Below are 11,408 nucleotides of genomic sequence, written 5' to 3' on the forward strand. Positions count from 1 at the left end.
ACCACTCCTGACATATGGCAATGGCTTTATATACTTGTGGTTATCTTTCTAAAATACAATCATGATGGTGATAACCCTCAACCTTAAACCCTTAAATAGATTTCTGGCTTTAAGATGTAATAAAGATACCTATTTCTTCTTTTCCTGTCTGACTCCAATGAATGACAGGAATGATAAATGGAAATCTATCTTGATGGCAAGAAAAAAAATATACAGATATAGATATACTTCACTTCGTAATAAAAAATAAAGCAAGGATCAAATGAATGCCTGCTGCTGATGATTTCAGGTAGAAATCTTGGGGTAGTGGCTTCTCAAAGACCATGCTGAGGGGAAAATCAAAGATCCCTTACTTGGAAAAGCAGATTTATTTCAATGATGACAACTGCTGCTATAATTTTCCTCGTTTATTTCATAGAAAACATTGTAAAGGAAGCAGAAGTGACATGAAATTTCCCATCTTTGCAACTGTGTGGCAGAGTGGAAGAAAATCTACAGATAAGATGTAGTTTTCACCTAAGTAAATGTGGGTGTTGGGGAAAAGATGTGTTGTTTACATCTTGAAAAGCAAGCAAAAGGTGTGTCTGTGTATAAATGTAAGAAGGTACCCTCGAAGAGAAACAATAATTGTGTAATTAACAATATAATGTGGAACAATGGAGACTACAAAAGTGGAAGAAAATTGTGTAATAAACTCAGTAACCCTTGCAGAGGGAAATGAATAAGCAATAGTAGAGAAATAAATTCATTTCACTAAATAAATCATAGTTATAAACCACCATAATGACTTTAAAAGAGTATAAAGTTTTAAAATTATCACAAGTAAACATAAACAATAAAGGAAGCACAGACCTTATTGGGAAATAAATAAAACATGAATGCTAGAAAAGAATAACATAAATTAAGATGGAAAGACTAAGACCAAGCATTCACTTCATCTCCATAAATGAGATTTGCTTGTCTATTTTTTTAAGACAGGGTCTTGCTCTCTCACCCAGGCTGGAGTGCAGTGGCGTGATCATGGCTCACTATAAGCTCAACATCCTGGGCTTAAGTAATCCTCTGGCATCAGCCTCCCGGGTTGCTGGGACTATAGGTGCATGTCACCACACCCAACTATTTTTGTGAAAAAAATTTTTGTAGAGAAAAAGTTTTGCTATGTTGCCCAGGCTGGTCTTGAACTCCTGGGTTCAAGTTATCCTCCCGCTTCGGCCTCCCAAAGTGCTAGAATTACAGGCATGAGTCACTGTGCCTGGCCTGTTTATGTACTGAAAGAAAAACACATGCTTACATGGCATAATCAAGCAAAATCCTACTATTCATTATGGACTGGAAACATAAAGTCACAAAGGTTGGAAGTAACAGGGTAGACAAAGACATAGAAGGAAACTGAATATTAAAAGTTTTTCTAGGGGGTCAGTTATTCATAGAAAGTAATACATAATTTTGGTTAAACACAAGATAAGGACTTTATGTAAATAGTGGATCCACATTGAAAATTTTATAGTCATGTTCTACATACAAAAAATTACATTAAAATTATAAAGAAAATTTTATCAGTATGGGCTGCTCTAAGCCTAGGATTGGGAAAAAAAAATAAGACCTAAATTACCTTATTGCTTATTTTGATCTAATTGATACAGCTCAATTGAGCAAAAAATTTACACTTTCCCAACACCCATAAAAAAATTTACACTTTCCCAACACCCATACTTTTGTCACAGTATTTGACAAAAAGTGCTCAGCTAATCCAACAGTAAAAATAGTGACAATATTATGTTTTGTTTATAATGTAGTGAAACAACAAATCAATGAGAAAATTAGTAATAGAAGCAGAAATGAATAATTCATATGCTTATATTACTTCTCACCTTCTCTCTCTATGTACTTTGGAACATGTGTTTTAATATCTAATACTTTTCAGGGTAAATTATTAAATGAAAAAACAAAGTGTAGTGTAGTGTTACATGTTGCAATGTTTATAATATGCTACAATAATATATTTTACAAGGGGAGCATAATTATATAAATATCCTTGTATATGCATAGCTTTTTCTGAGAGTATGAATCATATTTGTGAATTTTGGACGGTGAAGTAAGAAAAATGGCAGAATACCTCGGGACTTATTTTTTTCTTCAATTGTTTTTACAACGTGCCTGTAAAATCTATTACATATTTAATAAGTTTTAAACAGGTTTGTAAAAACTGTTGTATGGTATATAGAAACTCTGTAAGTGGGAACATACATAGAAGGCACTCACCAAATTATTGGCGTTTGTTACCTCTGTCTAGTGAGAGTATACACAACATTTATTTCTCATTTATATTTTATGGTATTATTTTACTTATTAACCAAAAGTAATTATCATTGTTGCAATTGGAAAAACCAACTATGATCCTTTTTTTATGTTGGAAAAAAATAATAAAACTATACTGAGATGGTTTCCCATAGTCTCTGGAAAAAATTTCTGCCCACTTTAATGTAGCTTTCAAAGCTCTTTACAATGCTATCCCAGGTTGCATCCCAGCACTAGTTCCTGCCTTGACAGCTTCATACACTCTGTATTTAGGCAAAGATTTGTGGCTCCAAATTTTTATAGTTCATTGATAAATCCATGTCATTTTTCATATTGTTTCTTTTGTATAGAATATATGTACTTTCCCTGACTATCAAAAAGCCCCTCTTTTGTAAAAGTTCATTAAAATGTTACCTTAGCGGTATTTACAGGCAAAATTAATCACTCACTCTTCTGGTTTCCTTTATAATACTAGAATTAAATTCACATATTTTGTATGATACTGTGATGTGTGCGTGTGTGTGTAGAAAAGAAAGAGAGAGAGAGAGAGAATGCAGGAGAGAAAAACAATGATAAAATTAGTAAATGATTATATTATTGAGCCCTGGTCTCTAATATAATAAAAGAGTTTGGAAGTGGACACTCTAAATTAAATGTACCCTATTTATGAAGAATTTTATTTGCTCAGATAGTTTATATGATACAGATAACAATCTGACCTCCTAAAAGCTTATCATTGAGTGTGTGACTATGATTATTACTAGATTAAAATTTTCCTGTCATAAGCAAGTGTGGAAATCTAGAGGTTGTTTGCAACCAGCCTCCTATTTGCTAATACAGAAGAATTCAGTCTAAAAGTCCAACAGAAATTTTTTCAAATGTCACGATTAATTCTGAAAATGTTGATAAAAAATGGCCTAAGAACTGATTGATAATGAGTTATCTCATTAATTTCTTCATTTTCATACCAATATGATAAGCATTAAAAGAGATGGCTTAAATTGCAGGCTACTTTAGACAAATTTAGAAGAATAAAAGCCGTGCCCAGTGAGATAGTATATTTTTGGCCTTTCATTTTAATGCCAAATAATATTTCATATGATTTCCACAGTATTTTAAATTTAGAAAACTGTATTGCTTCTTTATTAGCCAATAAAAACTTTTTGTTGGAATTCCCATCAGATTTCAGTTTTGTGGTATAGTTTCATCAAAATGAATTATAGTCATATTTCTAAAAGAAATATCTGTTTGTTTTTTTAATAGAAAATTTAGCACGTTTATGTTGCTCTGGATTCCTGAATTAATCATTTTAGGGTAGGATCTAGCATGTTTTTGACCTTGGGCAAAGTACCAAACTCTTGACCCTCTATTACTCGTTATCGAAATAATAATGCTTACTTCATACAGTTCATGTTGATGTTCTGAAGCTAAATACTGTAATAAATGACTCCTATGTTGCACTTCTATTTTATTACTTTTGTGAAGTGAAAGGGTTTAAAGTCTAATTATTTATAATTTAAATGCAGAGATAAAATGCTTTGCAAAATATTTACAAAGTATTCAATGCCTCAAATTGCAATACCTGCACAAAATAAATTGAAAGCAAATTCTATTAATTAATAATAATTCACTTCACTCTTGATAATGGTATATCAATTATCAAAAGCTTATGTGCAACAAATCCTCTTATAGATAGCAATTAAAAACTCTGGAAAAATCTGAAATAAACAACTGCTGATAGAACCAGAAAACACTTAAAGCAGGCAGAACTGAAGGGTAAATGATCCTTGAAAGAGGGACTATCATTGGGTAATATTTGAGTTTTTGTGGCTTTTCTGTCCATACAGTATGGAGTAGCCTGAGCTCAAACAGAAAGTCCAAGTCCAGCTATATTGAGAAGTTAGACCAGAGTTCAGGTCTTCCAGTGGAATTACAACTTCAGGGGGAAATTAAGGAAAGGCAACAACAGAGAGAATAGCCCCCAAATCTGCATATAAACTTTGCCTAAATCCTTGGTTCTCTCATGAACTGTGCACATACAAAGGATTATCAAAGTGTCTTGCAGATAGCCATGGATAGAAGGTTGAAAGAACTGAACAGAGATTTTAACTGCTTTCTCACTGCAGTAGAGGCAGAGTTTAAAGTCCAGCCAAGTTAACTACTTGATACTACAAAACTCATTATTCCGCCAGGATCAGTTGCTCACTCCTGTAATCCCAGCATTTTGGGAGACCGAGGTGGGTGGATCACGAGGTCAGGAGTTCGAGACCATCCTGGCCAATATGGTGAAACCCTGTCTCTACTAAAAATACAAAAATTAGCCGGGTGTGGTGGTGGGTGCCTGTAATTCCAGCTACTCAGGAGGCTGGGGCAGGAGAATTGCTTGAACCTGGGAGGCGGAGGTTGAAGTGAGCTGAGATGTGCCACTGCACTCCAGGCTGGGCAATAGACCGAGACTCCATCTCAAAAACAAACAGCAAACAAACAAAAAACAAAAAACTCATCATTCTTTAAAAGAAGCTAACAGACCTCAGAGTCAATAGTGCCATATTCACAGTGCCTAGTATACCCACCTCACAAGAAAGTAAAACACAAACACATTAAATACATAAATAGAAGGGAAATGTGATCCTTAGATAAGAGAATCAGTGGTCAATGATAATCAAACCTGACATTACCCAAATGTTGAAATTAGGAAATGAGACTTCAAAGCAAATGTTATAAAAATGTTTGAACTTAAAGGTAAATATTATTATAAAGAATAAAAAATTGGGATATCTCAGCAGAGAAATGTAAACCATTTTATAAAAAAGTAAAACTAAAGAGTAAAGTATGTTAAATGAAAAAACAACCCCATTGCCTTAAAAGCAGACCGGCAATGACAACACAAACTGGTAAGTGATCTTTGAGATAGGGCAATAGAAATTAACCCACTTGAAAAATGGAGAAAAAAAAGTTTCTAAAAGTGAACAGAGCCTCAGTGACCTATGGTGCAACATCAAGCCGTCAAAAGTGTGTGCAATTTTAGTCCCAAAATATGAGAGAGGAAAAGCGAGTATTATTTAGGATTTTCTTATTGTAATCTTACAATTTTTCCAACAGTTTGAATTGACAAACAAATAAAAAGCATCAAAAAGGAAAAAAATAAAAAATAAAAAAAGCACGATGTTTTTATGTCTTCTTTTAAACTAAAGCATAGTTTAATCATCTGATTCAACTGTATAAAAGTCAACACCTTTGGGCTATTTAGTAAGACACGTTATAGCAAATTAAATTAGAGTATTTACAGTAATGGTTAAAAATTCAATTAAGGAAAAGTTTAACATGTGTATAATGCATGATGGAGGAGCTAATTATTCATATTCATAATAATCTTCGCAAGAGACTAATCTTTCCATGACTTTATTTCCAAAGAGACAGCAATACTGAAAACAAAGACAGACTTAATTAAGTTTTAAAAATAGATTCTGAAAAATTAACTGCATTTGCTAATTAATTTGTAATGCAGAAAAACCTTCCATTGAGTGATATTAAATAAATACATTTTCAGTGTGTCAATGGCCTAAAGCCTTCATTTGTCCAGATTTAGACAAACCTGCTCTTGAGAGTCTGGCTAATTTTAAAGAGAGTTTAGAGTCTGAATTTGGGTCATGTTGCTCAAGGATATTCTAGAACAGGGTCCTTTGCTTTTCTTGAGTTTTATTCTTTATGCACACACAGAGTCATGCCCTCTTACATATACACATAAACACACAACTGCAGGGTGATTGAACAGAAAGGTTAAGTTGTTCTGATACAGAAAAGTGATTTTCTTGAAGTTAGTATATTTATTTTCTCTGAGAGCATATGAAATAAAATCAAGATATTTAAAGTGTTAAAAATAACACTGTCTTCTAATTTAAGTAGCCATGTTTTCAAAAAGATATTTTCCCATCAATATATAAAGTATATTTAAAACTATAAGTAATTTGTAAATTTAAGGTAATGGCATGAAATCTACAGTAGTAATATTGTATAGCATTAACGTTAATAGGTTCATTAGCTTAAATTTATTTGTATGTATGATTATATATTAGCCAAAGTAACAGGCTAAACAAGAGTACATATGAACAATGCAAAAAATAATTTATAACCTAAAAAATGGTGTTCATTTTTAAACTTTTAATGTGTTTTGGATTACACAAATTATAACTAAGTACATATATGTTGAAAACGCCAAGCTGTATAGAAAATATAAAACCAGGTCAGCCTTCACTGTAGCCCTGCATCTACTTTACTTTCTTTTTCATATATAAACATTGTTAACATGTTTGTTTTTACTATAAACTTTCAATTACAGATCCATGTATATGTTTATATATTTTTATATTATTTTATATTCATATATTCACCTGTAATTAAAAATTACTATAGTTGTAAAGTTTTGTTCTAAATAATATATTTGTGTCATACATACCCTAATATTTATGACATTTCTTGTCTGTATACATGCCTAAAATTATTGCTCAGTATTCCCTTGTATAGATACCATATTTATGTTATTCCTTATTGAGGGAAATTTGATTTATACACAATTTTTACTATTACAAACGAATATAATTAATCTGCCTGTTCATGTATCTTTGAGTACATGTTAATTATGGGATCAAAGGCTTTGATGGATATTGAAAATTGACTTCAAACAATAATTGATTTATAATTTATGGAATATGTGGTATTGTTTGTGACAGGCTTTACAACACTAAATATTATAGAACTGTTCACTATCCCAAAAGATCAAAACAATAATGTTGTATGGAATTAATTGCCATTTTCCTATGATGATTTTTATCCATTTTTTCTTTCCTGAACTTTGTTTTTATTTTTAGACCATTTTTATGCCACGTTGTTAACTTTGTTCTTATCTATTTTTAAGAATTGTCTTTAATTTCAGTTGAGTCTTCAGTTAGATTAATTTTTAAAATCATAGTGGAACTCATGACATGTGATGTTAATGCTGAATAAAAAAATAAAAATTCAATATTTATTTGCTACCCAACATTAATAATAATGATGAGTTCTGGAAAATTTTGACCAGGAGTTTACCTTTATATCCTTGAATTTAGTCACTTCTGTAGGAATATGATAGGCCCCCACACTAGTGGTGATAGTGTTTATTCCTCAAATTTAAAAGAGCCTTGTTTTTTTAAAGACACAACTATGTCTTAGAGTCTTGTATTGGCAAAGGGAAAATATTTAGGAATTGACTCATCTTTTTTTTTAATGAATGAAGTAACTGGATTCTGACAGATGGATTATCTTCCTCTTTATTTTATTTTAGAAAATTTCCACCTGCTTTATAAACAGTTCTGTCTATTGACAGGCAAACTATGTTAAATGCAAGTTAATAATTAAAATTCTTAAGACATTCTTTGCTTACATAAAGAGTGATTGTTCCTATCCAAAAGCTTCTGCTTTTTGGAGTACAATATGCAGATATTTGCTCCAAAAAGTAATGCATATTTGGGACTTAATGGTATAACTGAATTACAAGACTGGTACTCAGAGTCACATCTCCTAAATCATAGTCAATGCTTCTTTCATAATTCAATAACTTTCTAGTGTTCAGATATAATACTTGCACAAAAATAATTCTTAAGAGACATTATTGGATTATTAATTTACCTTTCACAGTGAAATGTCGAGAAGTTTCTCATTATGATTAAGCAAAAACCATTAGCTTATTTTAATTTAGAGTTAATAAATGGGAATAGACTACTGCAACTGGCTTTAGAGTAGCCAATAAATGACTAATTTTAATCCGATTGTATTTAGGCAATGATGCCGTCTACTCCTGATTACCAAAACACACAACAGAAGCAAAGTTTTCAGTCCTTGCATTTCACCATCATAATGGATTTCCTCATTTGTATTCTCTCTGTTCTCTGTCAATTTTGTGATACCCCTTAGAAGGTTTACAGGAGTCTTTCCTACCTTTGTAGGTTGGAGGATAGCAGTATTCACTGGGACAGTCCTAGATGAAATGGTAATCTGGACCATTAAAAACACTTCCTTCTTGGAAAATATTAATACTACAATGTTGAAAACTCTGATGTGCCATGAAGGAGGAGCAAAGGTCTCTGTCTTATGGCTTCAGATGTGCTTGTTGCAAATACATTACCTGGGATAGAATAATCCTCAATCTGCATAAAGAATGCCTTGAAGTCATGGCTCATTGCTAATTATTCTTCCATATCACTTTTAAATTGTGGTTCTGGTGACCCCATTACCTTTTTGACAACGGACATCTATCCTGTGCAGTCCTCTGCTACAAAATCTAGTTGCTTATCCTTATCTCATCAGTGGTAAATTAGACTGAATGTGGGGAAATGATGCTACATTTTAGGGGCCTTGGAAGTAAGAAGTCCACTTTATAATGTATGGTGAAAATAGGTGAAATGAAATAAGCCTTCTCAATACACAGCTTAAGAACCTCCACTCTTTGAAATCCCCACCAGGAACGTACCTTCCTGGAAACTGTCTATCTACAACAGAGCAGTGCAACTTCTTAACACTATCTTTTTAAGATAGGTAATTGCTGATAATTGCCCTCGTAGAATGGGCAGGATTCTGTAGGGGAAAATGAGCAGTCTACAATCATGCAGCTGGACTGAGCCAGGCAGAATTTCTCACCTTCCTCAGTAGAATACCATTTTCAGGGATTTTAAACACTGGCATAATTTTATAGGATAAAATTACATCAGAGATGACTGAGTGGGACTTGCTATGAACTTTTGAGCAACATGGCTAAAAAAGAAATAAAAGGACACCTGTTAGCCTGTTTCAGTCCTGACTGTTTGCTTTAATGTTGAGGCTGAGCAAAATGCTTGTAAGGAGATTGTGGTTTGTGCCTTATGAGGACAGCAAGGATGAAAATGAAAACAGAGAACGTGAACAAATTCCAAAGAACAGGAATTACTATTGTCATCTCCTAAATGTCACTTGATTTCAGAGATCCTATTTACCATAGTTTAACAACATAGAAGAGTATGTCTTATTAAAATATTACCAGTTTAAGCAGAAATCTTGAGAATCGACAAGCGATCGTATTTAAACACACTGCCTACAGTACAGTGCATTTTACCTAGTAGTTGATGCCCCCTCTTGGCAATAACAGTCAATCCTAGATTGCTTTAGGAAGAACTATAAAAATGTAAATTACTGAGACCTGACTTGATCTTACTGCCTTAGCTAACTTCTAACACTTAAACTTAAAATATATGGCTGCTGGAGCTAATTAATACTGGTTAATTTGCATATTCAAGAGTCTTCCCATAGTACTCCTTCACTCTCTTAACTAATATGAGATGACTCTTTCAAAGCTCATGAGGCCATTTAGTGAATTGGATTGAAATTTGTGCCTTGATTTAAGAATGTTTGAATTTTTTCTTTTTAAGTTCCATATCTCAGTTTGAGTTCTATCTTGTATTCCTTACTAGTTTTCCTCCCTAGTAAACAGAAGACAGGGACTGTTTTGTATCAAATTACACAATTTAAATAAAAAGTAATGTCTTAAATTAGCTCAATAAAAAGTTTTAGAAGTGATTGTCTACTCATAAAATGATTAAACCCTGCATTTAAATACAGCAGAAAGTAAGCCTAGAATACATTTTTGCCAATAGGTCATACAATTACCTAGCAGAATAGATTCATAACAAAGCAGAAAAAGGATTAAAATAGTTATATCATTGGAATATAAAATCTTTATTTGATATCAATATTAATGTTTCCTAACTTCAACACTCTCTAATTTTGAGGATATTTGTTTTTTTGAATAAATAAGAATTAATGATTGGTAATAACAAAAGAACTTTTGTTACAAATTATGAGATGATATCAGCTATATATACAATTATATATTACTCACAAAAATAAAAGCATATTTAGGTATATATGCCATCTTTATGAAAAATAAATTCAAAACGTGGATAACTGATATCAAATGCAAGATCTGGTAGCTCAAATCTAATACTCTATTTAACTTTTTTTCATAAAGTCCATCAATATTCAAATTCTTATTCCTTTCTTTGGAAAACTACTTCAGAATTTCTTATCTTCCAAGGTTAACATTAACTTTTATCACCTGACATTACACCTCTCCTAACAACACCTCTGAAATATATGAGAGGAATTTGTGGGCAATGTTATTATTGAAGCATGTGCATGGTCACACCTGGTGACTAATTTGCCAGAAAGAATACAATATCTATAAAAGCTCTTAGCTATACATAACCAAGAAATGGTAACATTAGAGATATGTGGCTGAATTTACCTTAACACAGTTAATAGTCAAACTTCATTTTATAGTTCTAATTAATACCTGAACCATCCAAGCACACAAATTCCAGACAAATCGAGAGTTAAGAAGAGAAGGAGAAAAGCTGAGACAATTGGTCCTCATTTGGAGGCTTTAAATGTAATTGCAAGCAGATTTAAAATATGTTATTTAATGCCCATGGATTGCCAAAGTGTAATTAATTTATATGTTTACTATCCTCTTTCTTGAAGGACAAAATAGCTCCTTGGACGCTGTCGTTCAGCAAGTTGTTTTTCTCACCCTTTATTGTACTAGATTATCTCTTTAAACACTTTTTTCTGTATAAAACTAAACACCTGGCTTTTCATGAGTCTAAAATCTCTCAGTTTTTGTTTTCAAGTGAATGTCCTGGCATGTTTTGTGGAGAGGATATACAGTTTCAGTAGAAGTAATTTAAGAATGAGGTGCTTTTAACACTAGTAGAGTTAAATCATCATTTACGTTCTCCTACCAGAATTGTCTACTCCAGATTCAAAGACATGGCTGGCAAATTCAATTAATTAGACATTGTGGTTTCTTTCAAAGTAAAAACTGACTATAATTATTGGAGTGCATGAACCTGTCATTGTTTTTATAAGCTCTTACTGCCTTTTGCGAGCATTTTCCCTATTAGGAATGTGAAAGTTGCTCCTGAAACATGACCACCTCTTGTACCTGAATCAACATGAATCAACTCTGAAGGGCATACTTAGGATTGTAGAAATGCCAACTAATGAGAAAACCCAGCAACTTTGAAAGCCTGACTTTCAGAAAA

Source organism: Nomascus leucogenys, chromosome 3 (genome assembly GCF_006542625.1).
Source record: "Nomascus leucogenys isolate Asia chromosome 3, Asia_NLE_v1, whole genome shotgun sequence".
In the NCBI taxonomy this organism is placed as follows: domain Eukaryota; kingdom Metazoa; phylum Chordata; class Mammalia; order Primates; family Hylobatidae; genus Nomascus; species Nomascus leucogenys.